This window comes from Apus apus, unplaced genomic scaffold (assembly GCF_020740795.1).
Source record: "Apus apus isolate bApuApu2 unplaced genomic scaffold, bApuApu2.pri.cur manual_scaffold_30_ctg1, whole genome shotgun sequence".
NCBI classification, from domain to species: Eukaryota; Metazoa; Chordata; class Aves; order Apodiformes; family Apodidae; genus Apus; species Apus apus.
In genome coordinates, this window is record NW_026248848.1 from 428,161 (window position 1) to 444,546 (window position 16,386).

General features: G+C 49.6%; 1 protein-coding gene and 1 pseudogene across 1 annotated transcript in view; one reads left to right on the forward strand and one right to left on the reverse strand.

The window, feature by feature from the left end:
* LOC127396196 (zinc finger protein 850-like) overlaps positions 1–16,386 on the reverse strand; it is a 183,446-nt gene that overhangs the window by 66,588 nt on the left and 100,472 nt on the right. The gene's annotated exons all lie outside the window — the stretch shown is intronic.
* Positions 1–16,386, forward strand: part of LOC127396186 (uncharacterized) — a 122,089-nt pseudogene that overhangs the window by 32,835 nt on the left and 72,868 nt on the right.

Here is a 16,386-nt window from a genome sequence, read left to right on the forward strand (position 1 = left end):
CTCAGTTGTAGTTTCCCATCATGTCCGTGCAACATTCACAGAGCTGTTCACTGCAAACCCTGACCCTTTGGCTGGCCTCATGTTGGTTTGTCTAGTCCCCTGCAGATCGAGGAGGCCCCTTTTCTTTTCCCATGGCTATTCTCCACATGCCGGGGCCCCTCCCCCTCTTGAGACACCCACTCCACACCAAACCAGCACATAATAAACCTCTGCAAAGTCTGTTCTCCCATAGGAGGACCCGAACATCAGCCCAGGAGTGGGGAGGCTGGAATGGGAGGATGCCCAAAGTGTGTCATGGAAGGTGGGTGCAATGGGAGGAGCCCAACTCATCCCAGGCGTGGCTGAGACCCCAGCACTCTCCAAAGACACTGCAGCAAGTGTCCCCCTGCCTTTTTGTTTTGAGGTGCCATTGTAGCCCCTAAAGCCCAGTTAAGTGTGTGGCAGTGTCCAACTCCATGGGTAACCCCCCCATTTCATCTTGCATCCCTTTTTCTCCCAGAGCAGGTTTGATGTACAAACCGCAACAAATCTTTAACCGAAATTCAGCTTTATTGTCCCTCTGTAGGATCGATCTGGGAGCCCTGAGTGTGGGAGAGCTTTTGGTCATGGCTCAACTTTGGTGAAACGTCCTCCAATCCTTGTGGGAGATGAACTTTGTGTTGGTGAGGAAGGCAGGAAAGGCTGGGTCAGGATCCACCCAGCCCATCCCCATCATCGGGAGGAGATCCACCCGGCCCACCACCGGTTGTCCATTGGAGTGAGAGGCCTTATAGGTGTTCCCTGTTGGAGCCACCTCGTGTCTAGTCCCACGTGACACCCGTGCCTGGTGCCACATCCTACAACTGCCGCAACTGTGGGAAAACCTTTAACTTCAGATCAACTTTAAGCCGGCACCAGTGAATCCACAGAGAGGAAGGACCCTTCAGGTGTCTGGAGTGTGGGAAGAGCTTTGCCGACCATTCCACATTAAGTCAACACTGTCAGCTCCACATGGGTGAGAAATCCTACAAGTGCCTTCAGTGTGGGAAGAGCTTCGGTAGCAGCGGCGCTTGGATGCGTCACCAACATGTGCACAGTGGGGAAAAACCCTACGTGTGTCCCACATGCAGGAAGGAGTTTGCGAGCCGCTCGGGCCTGGCCAGTCACCTCCGGGTCCACACAGGTGAACATCCCTACACGTGTCCTGACTGTGGGAAGAGCTTTGCTGCAAGCTCTGATCTCATCAAGCATCAAAGCATCCACATGGGAGAGAAACCTTACACGTGTCCTGACTGTGGGAATAGGTTTTCCAGAAGCTCTGGTCTCCTGAAGCATCAACGCATCCACACAGGGGAGAAACCCTACACATGTCCTGACTGTGAGAAGAGCTTTGCCTGGAGCTCTGATCTGATCAACCATCATCGCATCCACACGGGAGAGAAGCCCTACACCTGTCCCAAGTGCTGGAAGAGCTTTGCCTGCAGCTCTCGTCTCATCAAGCATCAACGCATCCACATGGGCGAGAAACCCTACATGTGTCCTGACTGTGGGAAGAGATTTGCCTGGAGCTCTGGGCTCATCAGGCATCAAGGCATCCACACGGGAGAGAAACCCTACACGTGTCCTGACTGTGGGAAGAGCTTTGCTGATCATTCCACATTAAGTCAACACTGTCAGCTCCACACGGGTGAGAAGTCCTACAAGTGCCTTCAGTGTGGGAAGAGCTTCGGTAGCAGCGGCGCTTGGATGCGTCACCAACATGTGCACAGTGGGGAAAAACCCTACGTGTGTCCCACATGCAGGAAGGAGTTTGTGAGCTGCTCGAGCCTGGCCAGTCACCTCCGGGTCCACACAGGTGATCGTCCCTACATGTGTCCTGACTGCGGGAAGAGCTTTGCTGCAAGGTATCTGCTCATTAATCATCAACGCATCCACACAGGAGAGAAACCCTACACGTGTCCTGACTGTGGGAATAGGTTTGCCAGAAGCTCTGGGCTCATGATGCATCAACGCATCCACACGGGAGAGAAACCCTACATGTGTCCTGACTGCGGGAAGAGATTTGCCTGGAGCTCTGGGCTCATCAGGCATCAACGCATCCACACGGGAGAGAAACCCTACACGTGTCCTGACTGTGGGAAGAGCTTTGCCGACCATTCCACATTAAGTCAACACTGTCAGCTCCACACGGGTGAGAAGTCCTACAAGTGCCTTCAGTGTGGGAAGAGCTTCGGTAGCAGCGGCGCTTGGATGCGTCACCAACGTGTGCACAGTGGGGAAAAACCCTACGTGTGTCCCAAATGCAGGAAGGAGTTTGCGAGCCACTCAGGCCTGGCCAGTCACCTCTGGGTCCACACAGGTGAACGTCGCTATGTGTGTCCTGACTGTGGGAATAGGTTTGCCAGAAGCTCTGGGCTCCTGAAGCATCAACGCATCCACACGGGAGAGAAACCCTACAAGTGTCCTGACTGTGGGAAGAGCTTTGCCTGGAGCTCTGATCTGATCAACCATCAACGCATCCACACGGGAGAGAAACCCTACACGTGTCCTGACTGCGGGAAGAGCTTTGCCTGGAGCTCTGTGCTCCTCAAGCATCGACGCATCCACACGGGCGAGAAACCCTACACGTGTCCTGACTGTGGGAAGAGCTTTGCCACAAACTCTTGGCTGATGAAGCATCAATGCATCCACATGGGATAGAAAACCTACATGTTTCCCAAAGTGCCAGAAGAGCTTTAGTTGCAGCTGCACCTTGTATACACATCAACAGCTCCGTATGGGTGAATGAGCCTTCAGCTGCTCCCAGTGTGAGAAGGGGTTTTTCCAGAGAGCAGATCTCATCCGTCCTGGCCAGATCCACCTCGGGGATCACCAGGACTGAAAGGGCATTGTCACGGTCACTGTATTTCCAAAATGAGATGAAAATAAAGTCTTGATCATGGGGACACCCTAGTCAAGAAAAAACAGTGGGTGTGGTGGGAGGGACCATGGCGGTTTTTTGAAGGGGGGAAAAGTTCCCATAAGGAGCGTTTTAGGGTGAGTTAGTGAAGGGATTTGCAAGGAAAAGGAGGAGTCAACAAGGTGGGATTGGGTCTTTTTGAGGTGATGTTGCTTCTTTGAACATAAGCAGCAAAAATGTCTTTGTCCTCTAGGATGCTGTTTTAGGGAGATTTAGACCCAAGACGTGCTCTGCTCTTCAGTGTCCAGCTGTGGTGGCTGAAACATTGGGACACACTGAGGAGACTAACTTGAGGCTCGCTACCATTTGGGGGTTGTTTTAGAGATGGGAAAACAGAACCTGGATTGGCTTTGTGTAAACTTTCTTGGCAGGAGCTGTGCAGAGGAGTGCGAGATGAGCAGTGCTCAGCTGGGCCTTGGGCCTTGCACCTGACAAGTAGGCAAGTTGGTGTTGGGTGGGGAGGACAGGCCTGAGTGGCAGCAAGGGATGCACCCTGTCCTTGTCTGCTTGGTCTCACACCCAGGTCTCTAACGGCTACAGGGTGAACTGAGCATGACTTGTGAAGTGCAGCCAAGGCTCCACAGGCACTGGGTGTCTCACCTTATTCCTAATATTATTAGTCTGTAAATAGTCAATGAATACACTGGACCTAAGTCGTCCCACCTTGTGAAAAGGCCACAGATTAGTTCTTCTCTCCTTTGTTTAGGGGGTGAGAAGAGTAACTGCCCTGGGACAGGTCAAAGGGCCTGATCCTCTCTTCTTCCACAGGCATGGATGCCTTCTTGGGTGCGATATCACAAGGTCCACCTTTTGGGGAGGGGTGAAATCATCCTCCAGTGTGCTGTGTATTGTGCACTTTGAGTTGGTATTGCTGCAAGATTAACCCCAGAATCACCTTGCATTTCCATCTCACTGCTTTGGATTTCCCCCTTGGTGAATCCACTCTCACACAGCCTCACTTGAGCACAGTGGGACAGACAAATTTTTCGTGGTCATAAAGACACCTGATAGTTTAGTCATAAACTGATGAGGAACACCTGGGAGGTCAGACTGCAGCCCAGCACCCCAGTGCTCAGTACAGGAGGCTTGTTGGAGAGAAAGGGGCTGTAGCCTGAAACCCTGTGGCTTTGATGGGAGGATCCCCTTTCCCCACCCATCCCTGTCACTCTCACACACACATTTCAAGGTGTTTTGCCTTCTGTACACAGATGCCAGTTAAGGACGAAGAAGAACCTTGCCTGGGTAAGTGCCAGAGTGCTCATTGTCCTCCTGACTCTATCTGAAATAAGCCATTTCACATCCTGTCATCTCCAGTCTGGCATGGCCTTTGTACTGAGGTTGGGTCCAGCCACCAGGGTGGGATGTGTCGCCTCCCCACTCCTGCAACATGAGCCTGATCTCCACCCCCATAACATGAGCCTGATGTCCTCCTCAAGGCAGGAGCCCACCTTGTTTTGAAACAGTTGTGTGTGAGTGTGCACACATGTTCAATTGAGCACAGTGGGACAGGCAAACCTTAAGAGCTGGTACACATCAATACTCTCCTGGTTTGAGCCAGGGTGAAGCCACTTCTCTTTTTACTGATTTTTTCCTTCAGGGAGCTCTCTTGTAAGCAGCCACTTGCTGAAACTTGCAAGTTTTCCAGCTGCTGGACTCATGTCATTATCCCGTAGTTGGGTACGTGGCCATGTCTTTGAGTATCTCGGCAGGACAAACAAAAATAACACCATATCAGGTGCACAAATAGGCAGTGGGGCTGGAGTGGAGTCTTAGGAGAGATGGGGCAGAACCCTCTTTGCTTTCTTACACTCCTCACCCAAGTGGGAGGCCAGGTGTGGCTGGACTCTGCCTTCCCTCTCCTGGTACAAGCCACACAGCAGCTGCACCTTTTGTCTGGCAGGACCTGTGAGAAGGTTTCAAGGTTAATCCCAGAAGGTAAAATTAAGACAGAAACTAGGTCAGATGTCACATGCACACCAAACTTTACTGAAGTTGCACAAGAAAAGTTCAAAATGCCTAGAGTGGATAAGATGGAGAAAAAGACAGGAATCATAGAATCATAGAATCCTAGGGGTTGGAAGGGACCTCAAAAGATCACCTAGTCCAACCCCCCTGCCAGAGCAGAGTCACCTAGAGTACATCACACAGGAAGGCGTCCAGGCGGGTTTTGAATGTCTCCAGAGAAGGAGACTCCACAATCTCTGGGCAGCCTGTTCCAGTGCTCTGTCACTCTCACAGTAAAAAAATTTTTTTCTGATATTCACCTTAAACCTCCTGTGCTCCAATTTGTATCCATTACTCCTTGTCCTATCATGGGTCATCACTGAAAAAAGCTTGACTCCATCTTCTTGACACTCACCCTTTACGTATTTGTAAACATTGATGAGGTCACCCCTCAGTCTCCTTTTCTCCAAACTAAAAGTTAGGAGGAAGCAGAATTAGGGAGAATAGCAAGGACAGGATAGTTCCAACTGCAGCCCAGTGATGTCATTGGGTGGGGAAGCTTTTTGCTGTATTGATGGTGTCACAGGTTTTTATAGTCACAGTTCTTGAGCTCAGCCCCTCCTCTGTGTACGTTTGCCTTGTGTTTCTGAGTTGGTCTTCAGAGGGACACTCACATCCTCACCAAAATTCTTCCTCAAACCTGAGACCTGCAGGTATACAGCTCAGAAGGGTGAGGGGTTGGATATTGAGCTATGTCCTTCCTTTGAGATTTCAGCAACTTCTGGCTAAGTTCCATGTCTACTGGACCAGCCATTCTTTAGTGGCAAGCTTCATTTCCATTCCTAAAGACACAAGCTTACATTCCAAGAATGCTGAGACATCTTGATGCTACAAATTTGCATTTTCACATCACCCCCCTAGCTCAACATTATCCAGTCATGGCTCTGAGAGGAAAAATAAAAATAGGCCAGAACAGGCAGGAAAAGAGCATCTTTTCTAACATCATCAGCTGATGGTGTTGTTGCAGATTGCGTATTTGCTACTACATGTTGGAGAAGTTGGATAGGACATAGAATAATACAAGGCAGAAACGTTTATGTGGCTACTCCACACAAAACAAACAAGAGGATACTTTTCAGGGTGGGGCCTCCTGCAAGCCTGGAAAACGTATCAAATCCCCATCCCTTCCACGGCTGAACAGACACATGGGTGACTTTTCTGAGTTCCTTAGTTTCTTTAACCATCTCCCCATTCGCATCTATTTTCGAAGAACGATCTGATAAGTTCAATATTACACACACGACTCCCTCTTCTGCCAGTAAGTAATCCAAAACCATATGATGTTGGAAGACAGCCTTTCTCATTGGCTGTTGAGTTGGATCTTTGCCCTCAGTCATATGATTTCACCCTTGAAGCACTACCTACCTTTCTTGTCTGGGCAGAAGAAAGAACAGTGGGCAAATACACCCCACTCGTAATTTCAGGCAATTTTTTACTACCTTCTAATGGATATGGTGGCCACCCCTGATAACAAGATTGTTCCATCTTTTCTTTTCTTAGGGTATCCCCTCTAAATTTGTCCCAGTGTTCCAGGATGCACCCTTAAGGGGTACAAGAGTTTTACTCTTTCTCTTCCCTTAGGTACCCTTAATTGCCAGAGTATCTCCCTTCAAACCTTGCAGCTGGTGTCACTCACTGCCTGACAAGGGAGAGGAGCTGAGGGAGTCCCTGATCAACAGGTCTGTGTGTGCTGGACTCCCCTCCGGTCCCTCCTCCCTGCCAGGTGCAGCAAGACAAACCAGGCAAGGCTGTGGCTGTGGTCCCATCTGGTCGTCCAAACTGTAGTCCCCAACCTGGGGTTCATCCCCCAGTGAGCACGGAGCCAACCAATCACACGGAGCTGAGATATTGTTTTATTCCAATGCTGCTTAAGTTTGGGTGCTGGGTGGTGATTCCACAAAGCTGCCCTTCAACTTCTCTGCTACCAGGTGTTAGTGGAATCATTTGAGATTCTCTGGCACCACTGGCTCTGATCCAGAGAAGGAACCTTCAGCTGCATATCAGCATGCACAGACTACAGAAATCTGGTTTGTGCTTGTTAGTTTGTCTTCCTTTTCAGGAGTAATAATAAAAAGGAAAGCACACACAAAAAACCAAGAAGACAAAACAAAACCACAAAGAGCGACAAACCTGAATAAGCTGGGAAAAAAAAAAAGATCTCTTAAATGGCAAAAGGACATAATGTCAGTTTACCACTCATAGGAACAATTCCTTTCCTGCTAAAGAAACAAACAGGCTTAAAGAGTGGTTGGAGGCACAGCCAGGGGCTTTTGCTGAAGAAGAAATTCCTGGACAGGTGTAAGGGAGATTCTAGGGCAGTTAGGAGGAGAGTAGACTTCTTGATATCCTAGAAAAGATAACCACATTCAAAACCAGATTCAGATACAGTTATAATGTACAAGAAAGCCATGAAAATTAGTGTTGCTTTCTTTTTTTACAGGTGTACTGCCTTAACCTGTACCTTCAGTTTAAAACTGGAGAGTTGGCTCCCTATGTCCACAGACTGTGAAAAAATCCTCAACCTTTTCCAGGTGCTAAACCAATTACAAATAGGCCACAATGATCCAGAGCAGGTGTAGTGCCAGGGTGCCTTAGGCTTGGTTATCATCCGATCTTCCCCCTGTAAGACAAAACAAAAGACAGATCTCAACTCCCCCTGTGAGTTGAAGGTTAAAAGGAGGGTCTAATATTTCCCCTAGAGAAGGCATATCCACCAAAACTGGCTGTCCTGGGCAATGGAGCACGTTTGCAGGATCCTCAGTCTCCCTTTCCCTGGGGAGTAGAAACAAAGGTTTAAGACACAGCGCAGGAAGTCATGGGCATCCAGTAGCTCCCTAGATAAATACTAAGGATGAAGGATAATATGATGTTAATAACATTCAATTACCACACGTCAGAATTAAAACACACTCAAAAAGATACCACATGAAGAAAGAGCATCTTCTGTGATTTCTAGGAGTCAACATAATCCGTAATGCACACAGCAACAATGAAGCTGTGTGTGTTAGAAGCACAAACTGAGCAAACTGCCAGGGCAGCAGGAAAAAGATATTAGAAGCACACAGTGCACAATGTGGGTCCAAAGCAACATCTGAAGCATAAAAGATGGGTGTGAGAAACTTTCACCAACAGGTGAAGTCCACATACACCACCATGGGGCTGTGAAAATCCAAAGTCAGGACTCAATGGTCACAGAGACTATTAAGCAGGTGTTCTTTATCGGCAGCACTGGGCATAACTCCATCATAAGTGCTTCAAAACAAAGGTAGCAAAACACCCCAGCTGGCTCAAACCAGGACACTAATATGCAGACAAAAACCATGCATATTCAGTTTTAATGATGCACGATCAAGGGTCTCCTGTGGGGGTCCTTGCTGAGTTTAGTCCTTTGTCTTCTTAGTCCTGTCTCCTGCTGGTTTCAAGTGCCTTCCAGCTGCTTTGCTATCTCTTCAGCTGTAAAAGGCCTGAAGATTGCCCAGGTGGGTCCAGAATCAACATGACAATAAGACGGAATGTTGCCTGTTGGCTGAGACAGGTCTTAGGAGATTTGATATTATCACAACCTGCAGGATGCTTGGTATAACTGACTGACAGTTGCACAAAGTACTTTGTTTAAAAAGTAACCCGTTCAGCTAACCTAGAACAGCGAATTCATCATTGTCGTAACTTTTTATTAGGAACAAGACTTACACATCTAGGGTTGCAACCCACGAACGGGATGCTCCCTGAGTGGGAGTTACCACTTCGGAGACATTTGGCACTGCGGGGCTTAGAAGCAGAGTGCTGGCATTCAGTGCCTGTCAGCAACTGTAAGCCGGCACTCCACTGGCCGTTTGGCTTTTTAACTGGCCAGGCAGAGTTAAAGGCAAAGTGCACACAAGTGGTAAGAAGTCTGTTACCACCCTGTCTGCTTGTCTTCAAGGGGCATGAACAGCGGGACACTGCCCCCTCATCCTCCCAGCCACCAGGATGCAATCCCTACCCTCAGCTGCACTTCTTCTACATTCTCATCCCCTTTCACTGACTTACAACAACTTTCCTTACTAACCACTTGCATTTCCTTCTAGGACCATCACGATTTCTTCCCTCATGTTTGCAAACCAACATCAGCTGCAATATACTCCCAAACTTATCCTAGTATCTCTGAATACCTCCTAATGGTGCACATTTGATGGTGTCACCTCCTGCTGAGGATACACTACCCATTTCTACTAACACAAGTACAAGACACAAGGAAAACAACGAGACCTTTTCAGAATATCACCTTCAGTCTCTCTTTCTCACCTTAGTCAGATCCCAATTAATACACAGAAGCAAAAACCCGTAGTCCAACAAAAAAGTCAGGAATTCAGAAGACCAAAAGTACCACAACCAGACAAATCTTCATCAAATGATGGAGGCAGAAACCGTAGTGCAGTGAATAAAAGTTATCAGAGTTTTAGTAGGGCCTATAAAACAAGTTATCAGCAAATCTCTTGCATTCTCAGGGAGCCTTCTCATTTACATCCACCCTCCGCCCCCCCCCCCCCCCCCCCCCCCCCGGGCTCTCCATGGGGAGTGGAGGCAGCTGATTTTCCTGCTTAGCTCTCACAGTCAGAATGGATTCCAACAAATCTCTGAGAGTCGGGGAGGAGCACTGGCTTCTTTTTCCTTTACCTTCATCTTTCTCATGAATCACCGAAGTGTGTGATTTATCCAGCCAAGCAATCACCATTTTTTCCACATATCTGTAGGGGTCCCATTCATTAATTCATACGGAATCCCCTTTTCCCAAACAAGATTCCAAAGGTCTCTCCTTGCCGACGCTCAATAAGATTAGGCAGGGGAGGCCTGAATATTTTCCCATATTTCTGGCCATTATTCATAAGCTCCTGGGCAATCTCCCCCCAGGTCTGTATTTTTGACCTTTGCGAGTTAAGCTCCTGAGCTGTAATTGTGATCTCTTCAAGTTGCTCAAGTGGGTTGGCAGCTTTAATCTGTCCCTGCAGTTGAATTCCCATAGATCTAAGGGATTCAGGAAGCCCAGGGATTACTGGCGTCATCCTTTCCAGATCCACTCGCAATAACTTTGGCGATTCCTGATGAGGAATCAGCTGCTGGTTGTGCATCATTTGCAATCAGGCTGCTTTTTGTACACTCTCTATGACCTCTTCCATAGTTCCTGCAATAGCCGATGGGTCCCCCCCCTCTAGGGGATCTAATCCCCCAGCCCAATGAGCAGCACCTTGTGTGAGTGACCACAGGGCCCTCTGGCCAACAGTAGTTAAAAAGACCCCGGGTCTCCGACATCCATCTGCTTCTGTTCCAGTTAATGTGGTCTGATCCCCCCCCAACAAAATTGACCCTCCACACATACTCTGTCTCAGATTCCTTGGGGCTTCTGCCAAAATCTTGTCTTAACTTGGCAAGATCCAAAGTGGAAAAGAGTACCTCTTTTGTTTTCATCTGAGGTTGAGTATCATGATCACCATCATAAAGATATTCCACTTTTAGCAGCAGTCTCAAGAGGGGGGATATTTCTGACTGATCTATCCTTCTCTGTAATTCTTTTAATTCTTTGGAGGGATATAATCCACAGCCAGATAATCAGATTTCCCCTCGCTGCCCCCCTCCACCATGACAGAAGTCCACACAACCCCTGAGAGGGCTTGCACTTTGCTCTTTTCTTGTTCTAATTTCTCTCTCAGGGATTTTACCTCTTCCTGTGTGGCTGTCACTGCCGCTTCCAAAGCTGCACAACCTGTAGCTTTACCCTCCCTGAGTCGCAACTTCGCCTCCTTTTGCAATGCAGAGATAGGATCTGCCACACTCTGCAGATTATACCAGTTATCTTTAGCCCAGTCCCGTCCCGAGACTGATGGACGGGCATCAGAAGTTTCCAAAACCTGAAATAAGGTCTCGGGATCAAAGGATGGGAAGGATCTCCTGTTTGATTTTCCTTTTCCATTACTAGTTACCTCACAAGATCAGGGCAGACATCTCAGGGAGGTCAAGAACTTTGATTTTACAACTGCCACCAACAACACTCCCCAAGAGGATAGACACATGCTTACTTCTTAACTCACAGTTACAACCCCAGCCCTCTATCTGTGGATTAGAAATGAAAAAAAGAAAAAAAAAAAAAGGAAGAAAAAAAAAAAAAAAACTGGGAAGGAAATAATCCTTTCCCTCTTTTCAATTGCCTGACATGTCGCGGGGTCTTGCTGAGTAAAACAGTTTGGTGGGCTGCTGAGACATCTCTTTAGTCCAGCAATAAATCCTGCTAAACTCTTAGGTGTCTCAAGACAAACACCAGGCATCCCAAGTGTCTAAATACACTGTTTCTCTCTTGGATTACTCAAGACAAGCAACATATATGCCAAATGTTACAATGTCCCATCCAACACCTGGGACTATCATCCTTCCTACAGGCCATGATCAAGGGGTGAAGTGGAGTGTCTGAATTCTACTCTCAGGCAACAACTCAGATAAAAACCTTGGCCCCTTATCCTGATTTGAGCCAGGATGAAGGCAATTTTCCTTCTACTTACCTTTTTCCTTTCAAGAGCTCTCTTTTAAGCAGCAGGAAGTTTTCCAGCTACTGGATTGATAACCCTGGAATGCTTAAGTTACTGCTGAGGTGCCAAAGCCACTTTGTTCTACTTCTTGAATCTGCAGCCTCAGATGCTAAGGGAGCACAAGAGTTGCATCTGCAGCCCTCATGTAGGGGGAATGGACTAGACAGACAGCAACATTAACCAAAGTGTTCCAAACACAAAGCTTGGTGTAAAGTCAGCGATCACAGAAGTCAACTTCCTTCCTGCTTCTTCTCCCCTTCTCTCCCATCCATGACCAGCATCCAGGGAGGACTCCATCCGTCCGTCCATCCATCCATCCATCCATCCATCCATCCATCCATCCATCCCTCCATCCATCCATCCCTCCATCCATCCATCCATTCATCCATCCCTCCATCCATCCATCCATCCCTCCATCCATCCATCCATCCATCCATCCATCCATCCATCCATCCATCCATCCATCCATCCGTCCCCACTGATCCCCAGACTCATGCAGTCCTGATCCTCATCAGTCCCCTCAGCTCCTGGCTGCTCTGCCCTCTCTCCAGGAGCTCTGGGACATTTCGGGGCTGCTCACAGCTCAGGAGATGCCGGGGGAGCTGCTGGGGGTGGGGGGAGGCAAGAGGGGTTTGCACATTCCTGAACACACTTGTGTAGAATTGTGCATCTTTTCTTTGATGATGAGTGTTTCATTCAAGCTGTCTAGGTTAGTTTTCAATGCAGAAAAGTCTCTCTCCCTCATTCTCTCTCTCCTTCCCCACCTGGGTGGGAGGGGGAGGGGATCCAGAGCGTTATTGTCGCTGGTTCAGTTGCCGATCCTGAGTCAAACCGCGTCACCCTTCACCGAACAAGGTCCCTGTTTGGGAGCAAAGGATGTGGGCTCAGCTAAAGCTCACCAGAAAAATCTCTCTCCAACCACCACAAAGGGGCACCAGAGACCATCAAAACACTCCTGGGAGGGATTTGAATCATCTCTTGTGTAGGTGCAGAGAAACATTGTGATCATTTGGAAGAAATGTTTTCCATGTTCCGAGGCGATCATGAACATGTAGGTCTAGATCAGCCAGATGTGGTGAATAAGATTCACGCATGACTCTGGAAGCTGTTCTGCAGCCCTGCAGCTCTGCACTGAAGAATGCTGCTTTCTTGAGCTCCAAAAAAGGTCTGAGAGAGTTTTCTTTGGCTGCATTTTATGGAATAAATGGGATGGAATTCCGGGGTTGGGTGGGGACAGAGATAGGATGGAATATTAGGCTCCCTGAGGAAATATCGGCACCACCGAGGTGGGACATGTCCCCTCCCACCCCATGACACAAACCTGATGTCCCTCCCAAGACACAAGCCCACCCGGTTTCGAAACAGTTTCGTGTCACCGCGCACACACGCACACACATGTACACAGACGTCCACACACACACACGTGTAGAACACCCAGAGCCCAAACTTCCAACCCCTCCCAGGCCCCGCCCCCCTCGGCCCCGCCCCTTCATTTCCTGCCCTTCCCACCATCGCGCTGCAGCTCCCGGCAGGTTTCGCTCCGCAGCCGGGACCCCCCAGTTGGTGCCCGAGAGAGCATCGCCCCCCGGGCTGGGCTGTGCCCCCCCTGCAGGTACTGGGGGTGGAGATGATGGGGGAGTTATGCCAATACCCCACACTGGGTGTGAGCACCTCAATCCGAGGGGGCGGGTGAGGATTCTGGTACAAGGGGGGACTCCAAATCATCCCAGGGGTATTGGGGCTGTGATTGTGTCCTGGTTTTGGCCTGACCCACAACAAGGAACCAGGCAGCTGCTCACTCACCCCCCTGCCCTCCCTCTGTGGGATGGGGAGGACAAGAACCAAGTAGAAGCCTCTGGGTCGAGACAAGAACAGGGAGGGTTCGCTCACCTATTATGTTCACAGGTGAAACTGACTCTACTTGAGGGAAAAATCAATTTGATGTATCACTTTTCACATTCAAACAGGACAAAAAGCAGAGTTCATAAACGTCTCACCCCACCCCTCCCTGCTTCCCGGCCCCAAATTCCTTTGATCCCCGTTTCTGTCCCTGCTCCCCCCAGCGGCACAGGGGGACAGGGAAGGGGCTTTCCGGCCAGTTGGTCACTCGCTGTTTTCAGCTGCTCCTTCCCCGTCCTGGGGAGGACTCCTCACAGCCTTCCCCTGCTCCAGCGCGGGGTCCCTGCCACGGGAGAGAGTCCTTCACCAACCCTCCAACACGAGTCCCTCCCTGTTCCCCCTCAGGAACAGACGCTGCAGCGTGGGCTGCCCACAGAGCCACGGGCTCCTTTGGGGTCCACGGGCTTCTTTGGGGTCCACGGGCTTCTTTGGGCTCCACGGGCTCCTTTGCAGCTCCACGGGGGCAGGTCCACATCTGTGCCACCGTGGCCCTTCACGGGCTGCAGGGGAAACTCTGCTCGGGCACCTGCTCCCCCTCCTTCCTCCCCGGCCTTGGTATCTCTGCTCCAGCGCTGCTCCCACCGCTGCTCTCATTGGTCTCCACGGAGTTCTCCTCCTCCCCCTCTCCTGGAGGGCGGGTACAATGAGGAGTCCCAGCTCATTCCAGGAGTGGCTGCGACCTCCAGCACTCCCCAGAGACCCCGAACCCATTGTTCCCTCACCTCAATTTTAGAGGTGTCAGTGTAGTCCCTGAAGCACAGTTAAAACTGGTGGGGGGCCAAGGGGGTGTCAAACTCCATGGGTAATCCCCTTATTTCACCTTGCACCTCATTTTCTCCCAGAGCAGGCTTGATGTGACCCCCCCACTGAAAACCCTGGAAATGCGTTTAGGGCGGCCTCAGCTTGTACTAAAATTCAGCTTTTTTGATCTATTGTAGGATCCATCCGGGTGCCCTGAGTTTGGGAGAGCTTTTGGTCATGGCTCAACATTGGTGAAACATCATCGAATCCTCATGGGAGACAAGCTTGCTGTCATTCAGGGACTCAGGAGAGGGTCAGGATCTACCCAGCCCATCTCCACCACTGGGAGGAGATCCATCCAGCCCATTTGCAATCATCCATAGGGGCAAGTGGCCCTGTAGGGGCTGCCCTGTTGGAGCCACCTCTTGTGTGGTTCCATAGTGACACCTTCATCCCTGTACCATGTCCTACAATTGCCACAACTGCGGGAAAACTTTTAACTTTAAATCAAATTAAACCCGGCACCAGCAAATCCAAATGGGCGAGAGACCCTTCACATGTCTGGAGTGCGGGAAGGGCTTTGCCCAGAATTCCTCATTAACCCAGCACCACCAGATTCACATGGATGAGAAGCTCTACAAGTGCCCTGAGTGTGGGGAGAGCTTCAGCAGTAGTGGTGGGTTGAAGTATCACCAATGTGTCCACTCCAGGGAAAAACTCTTCCAATGTGACAAGTGTTGTAAGAGCTTCATGGACAGAAGAGGCCTCAGCTCTCACCTCCGGGTCCACACAGGTGGATGTTCCTACACGTGTCCCGACTGTGGGAAGAGCTTTTCCAGGAGCTCTGCCTTCATTGATCATCGTCGCATCCACACAGGAGAGAAACCCTACATTTGTCCTGACTGCGGGAAGGCCTTTGCCAGAAGCTCTGAGCTCATCAAGCATCAACGCATCCACACGGGAGAGAAACCCTACATGTGTCCTGACTGCGGAAAGAGCTTTGCCTGGAGCTCTGGGCTCATCAACCATCAACGCATCCACACGGGAGAGAAACCCTACACGTGTCCTGACTGCAGGAAGAGCTTTGCCTGGAGCTCTATACTCTTCAACCATCTTCGCATCCACACAGGAGAAAAACCCTACACGTGTCCCCAGTGCCAGAAGAGCTTCAGTCGCAGCTCCACCCTGTGGAAACATCAACGGTTCCATAGGAATGAACGACCCTTTAGCTGCTCCCAGTGCGAGAAGAGGTTTCACCAGAGAACGGATCTCATCCGTCATGGTCGGATCCACCTCAGGGATCACCAAGACTGAAGGGAAATGGTCAAGGTCTCTGTATTTCCAAAATGAGATGAAAATAAAGTCTTTATCATGGTGACACCCTAGTCAAGAGACAAAGCATGTGTGGCAGGAGGGACCCCGGCTGTTTTTTGAAGGCGTGAAAAATACACATAAGGAGCATTTTAGGGTGAGTTAGTGATGGGATTTACAAGGAAAAGGGGGCAACAAAGTGGTATTGGGTCTTCTTTGAGGTGATTCTGCTTATTTGAACATAAGCAGCAAAAATTGAGATACACACACCCCAGAGCTAACTTGAGGCTCGTTGCCATTTGGGGGTTGTTTTAGAGGTGGGAAAACAGAACTTGGACTTGCTTTGTGTAAACTTTCTTGGCAGGAGCTGTGCAGAGGAGTGTGAGATGAGCAGTGCTCAGCTGGGCCTTGGGCCTTGGGCCTTGGGCCTTGCACCTGACAAGTAGGCAAGTTGGGGTGGGGAGGACAGGCCTGACTGGCAGGAAGGGATCCATCCTGTCCTTGTCTGCTAGTCATCATTCCAAGGTTCCTGATGGCTATAGAGTGGGCATGACTTGTGAAGTGCAACAAAGGCTCTACACACACTGGGTATCACCCTTACCTTTTTCCTAATTAGTCTGTAAAGAGCCAATGAATACACAAGTTATGACCTAAGTCCCACCTCATCAAAGGGCAATAAATTAGTTCTTCAATCCTTCCTTTGGAGCGTGAAGAGCTTTTCCCATTGGACAGGTTGATTGGCCTGATCCTCTCTTCTTCCCCCAGGCACAGATGCTTCCTTGGGTGAGATATTGTCACCCTTTGACTCAGGTCTGACAACAATGCTCTCGATCTCCTCCCCTTCCCACCCAGGTAGAGAAGGAGAGAGAGAAAAAGAGAGAGACTTGGCTGGATTGAAAACTAAACTACACAGCTTTAATTAAACACTAATGATAT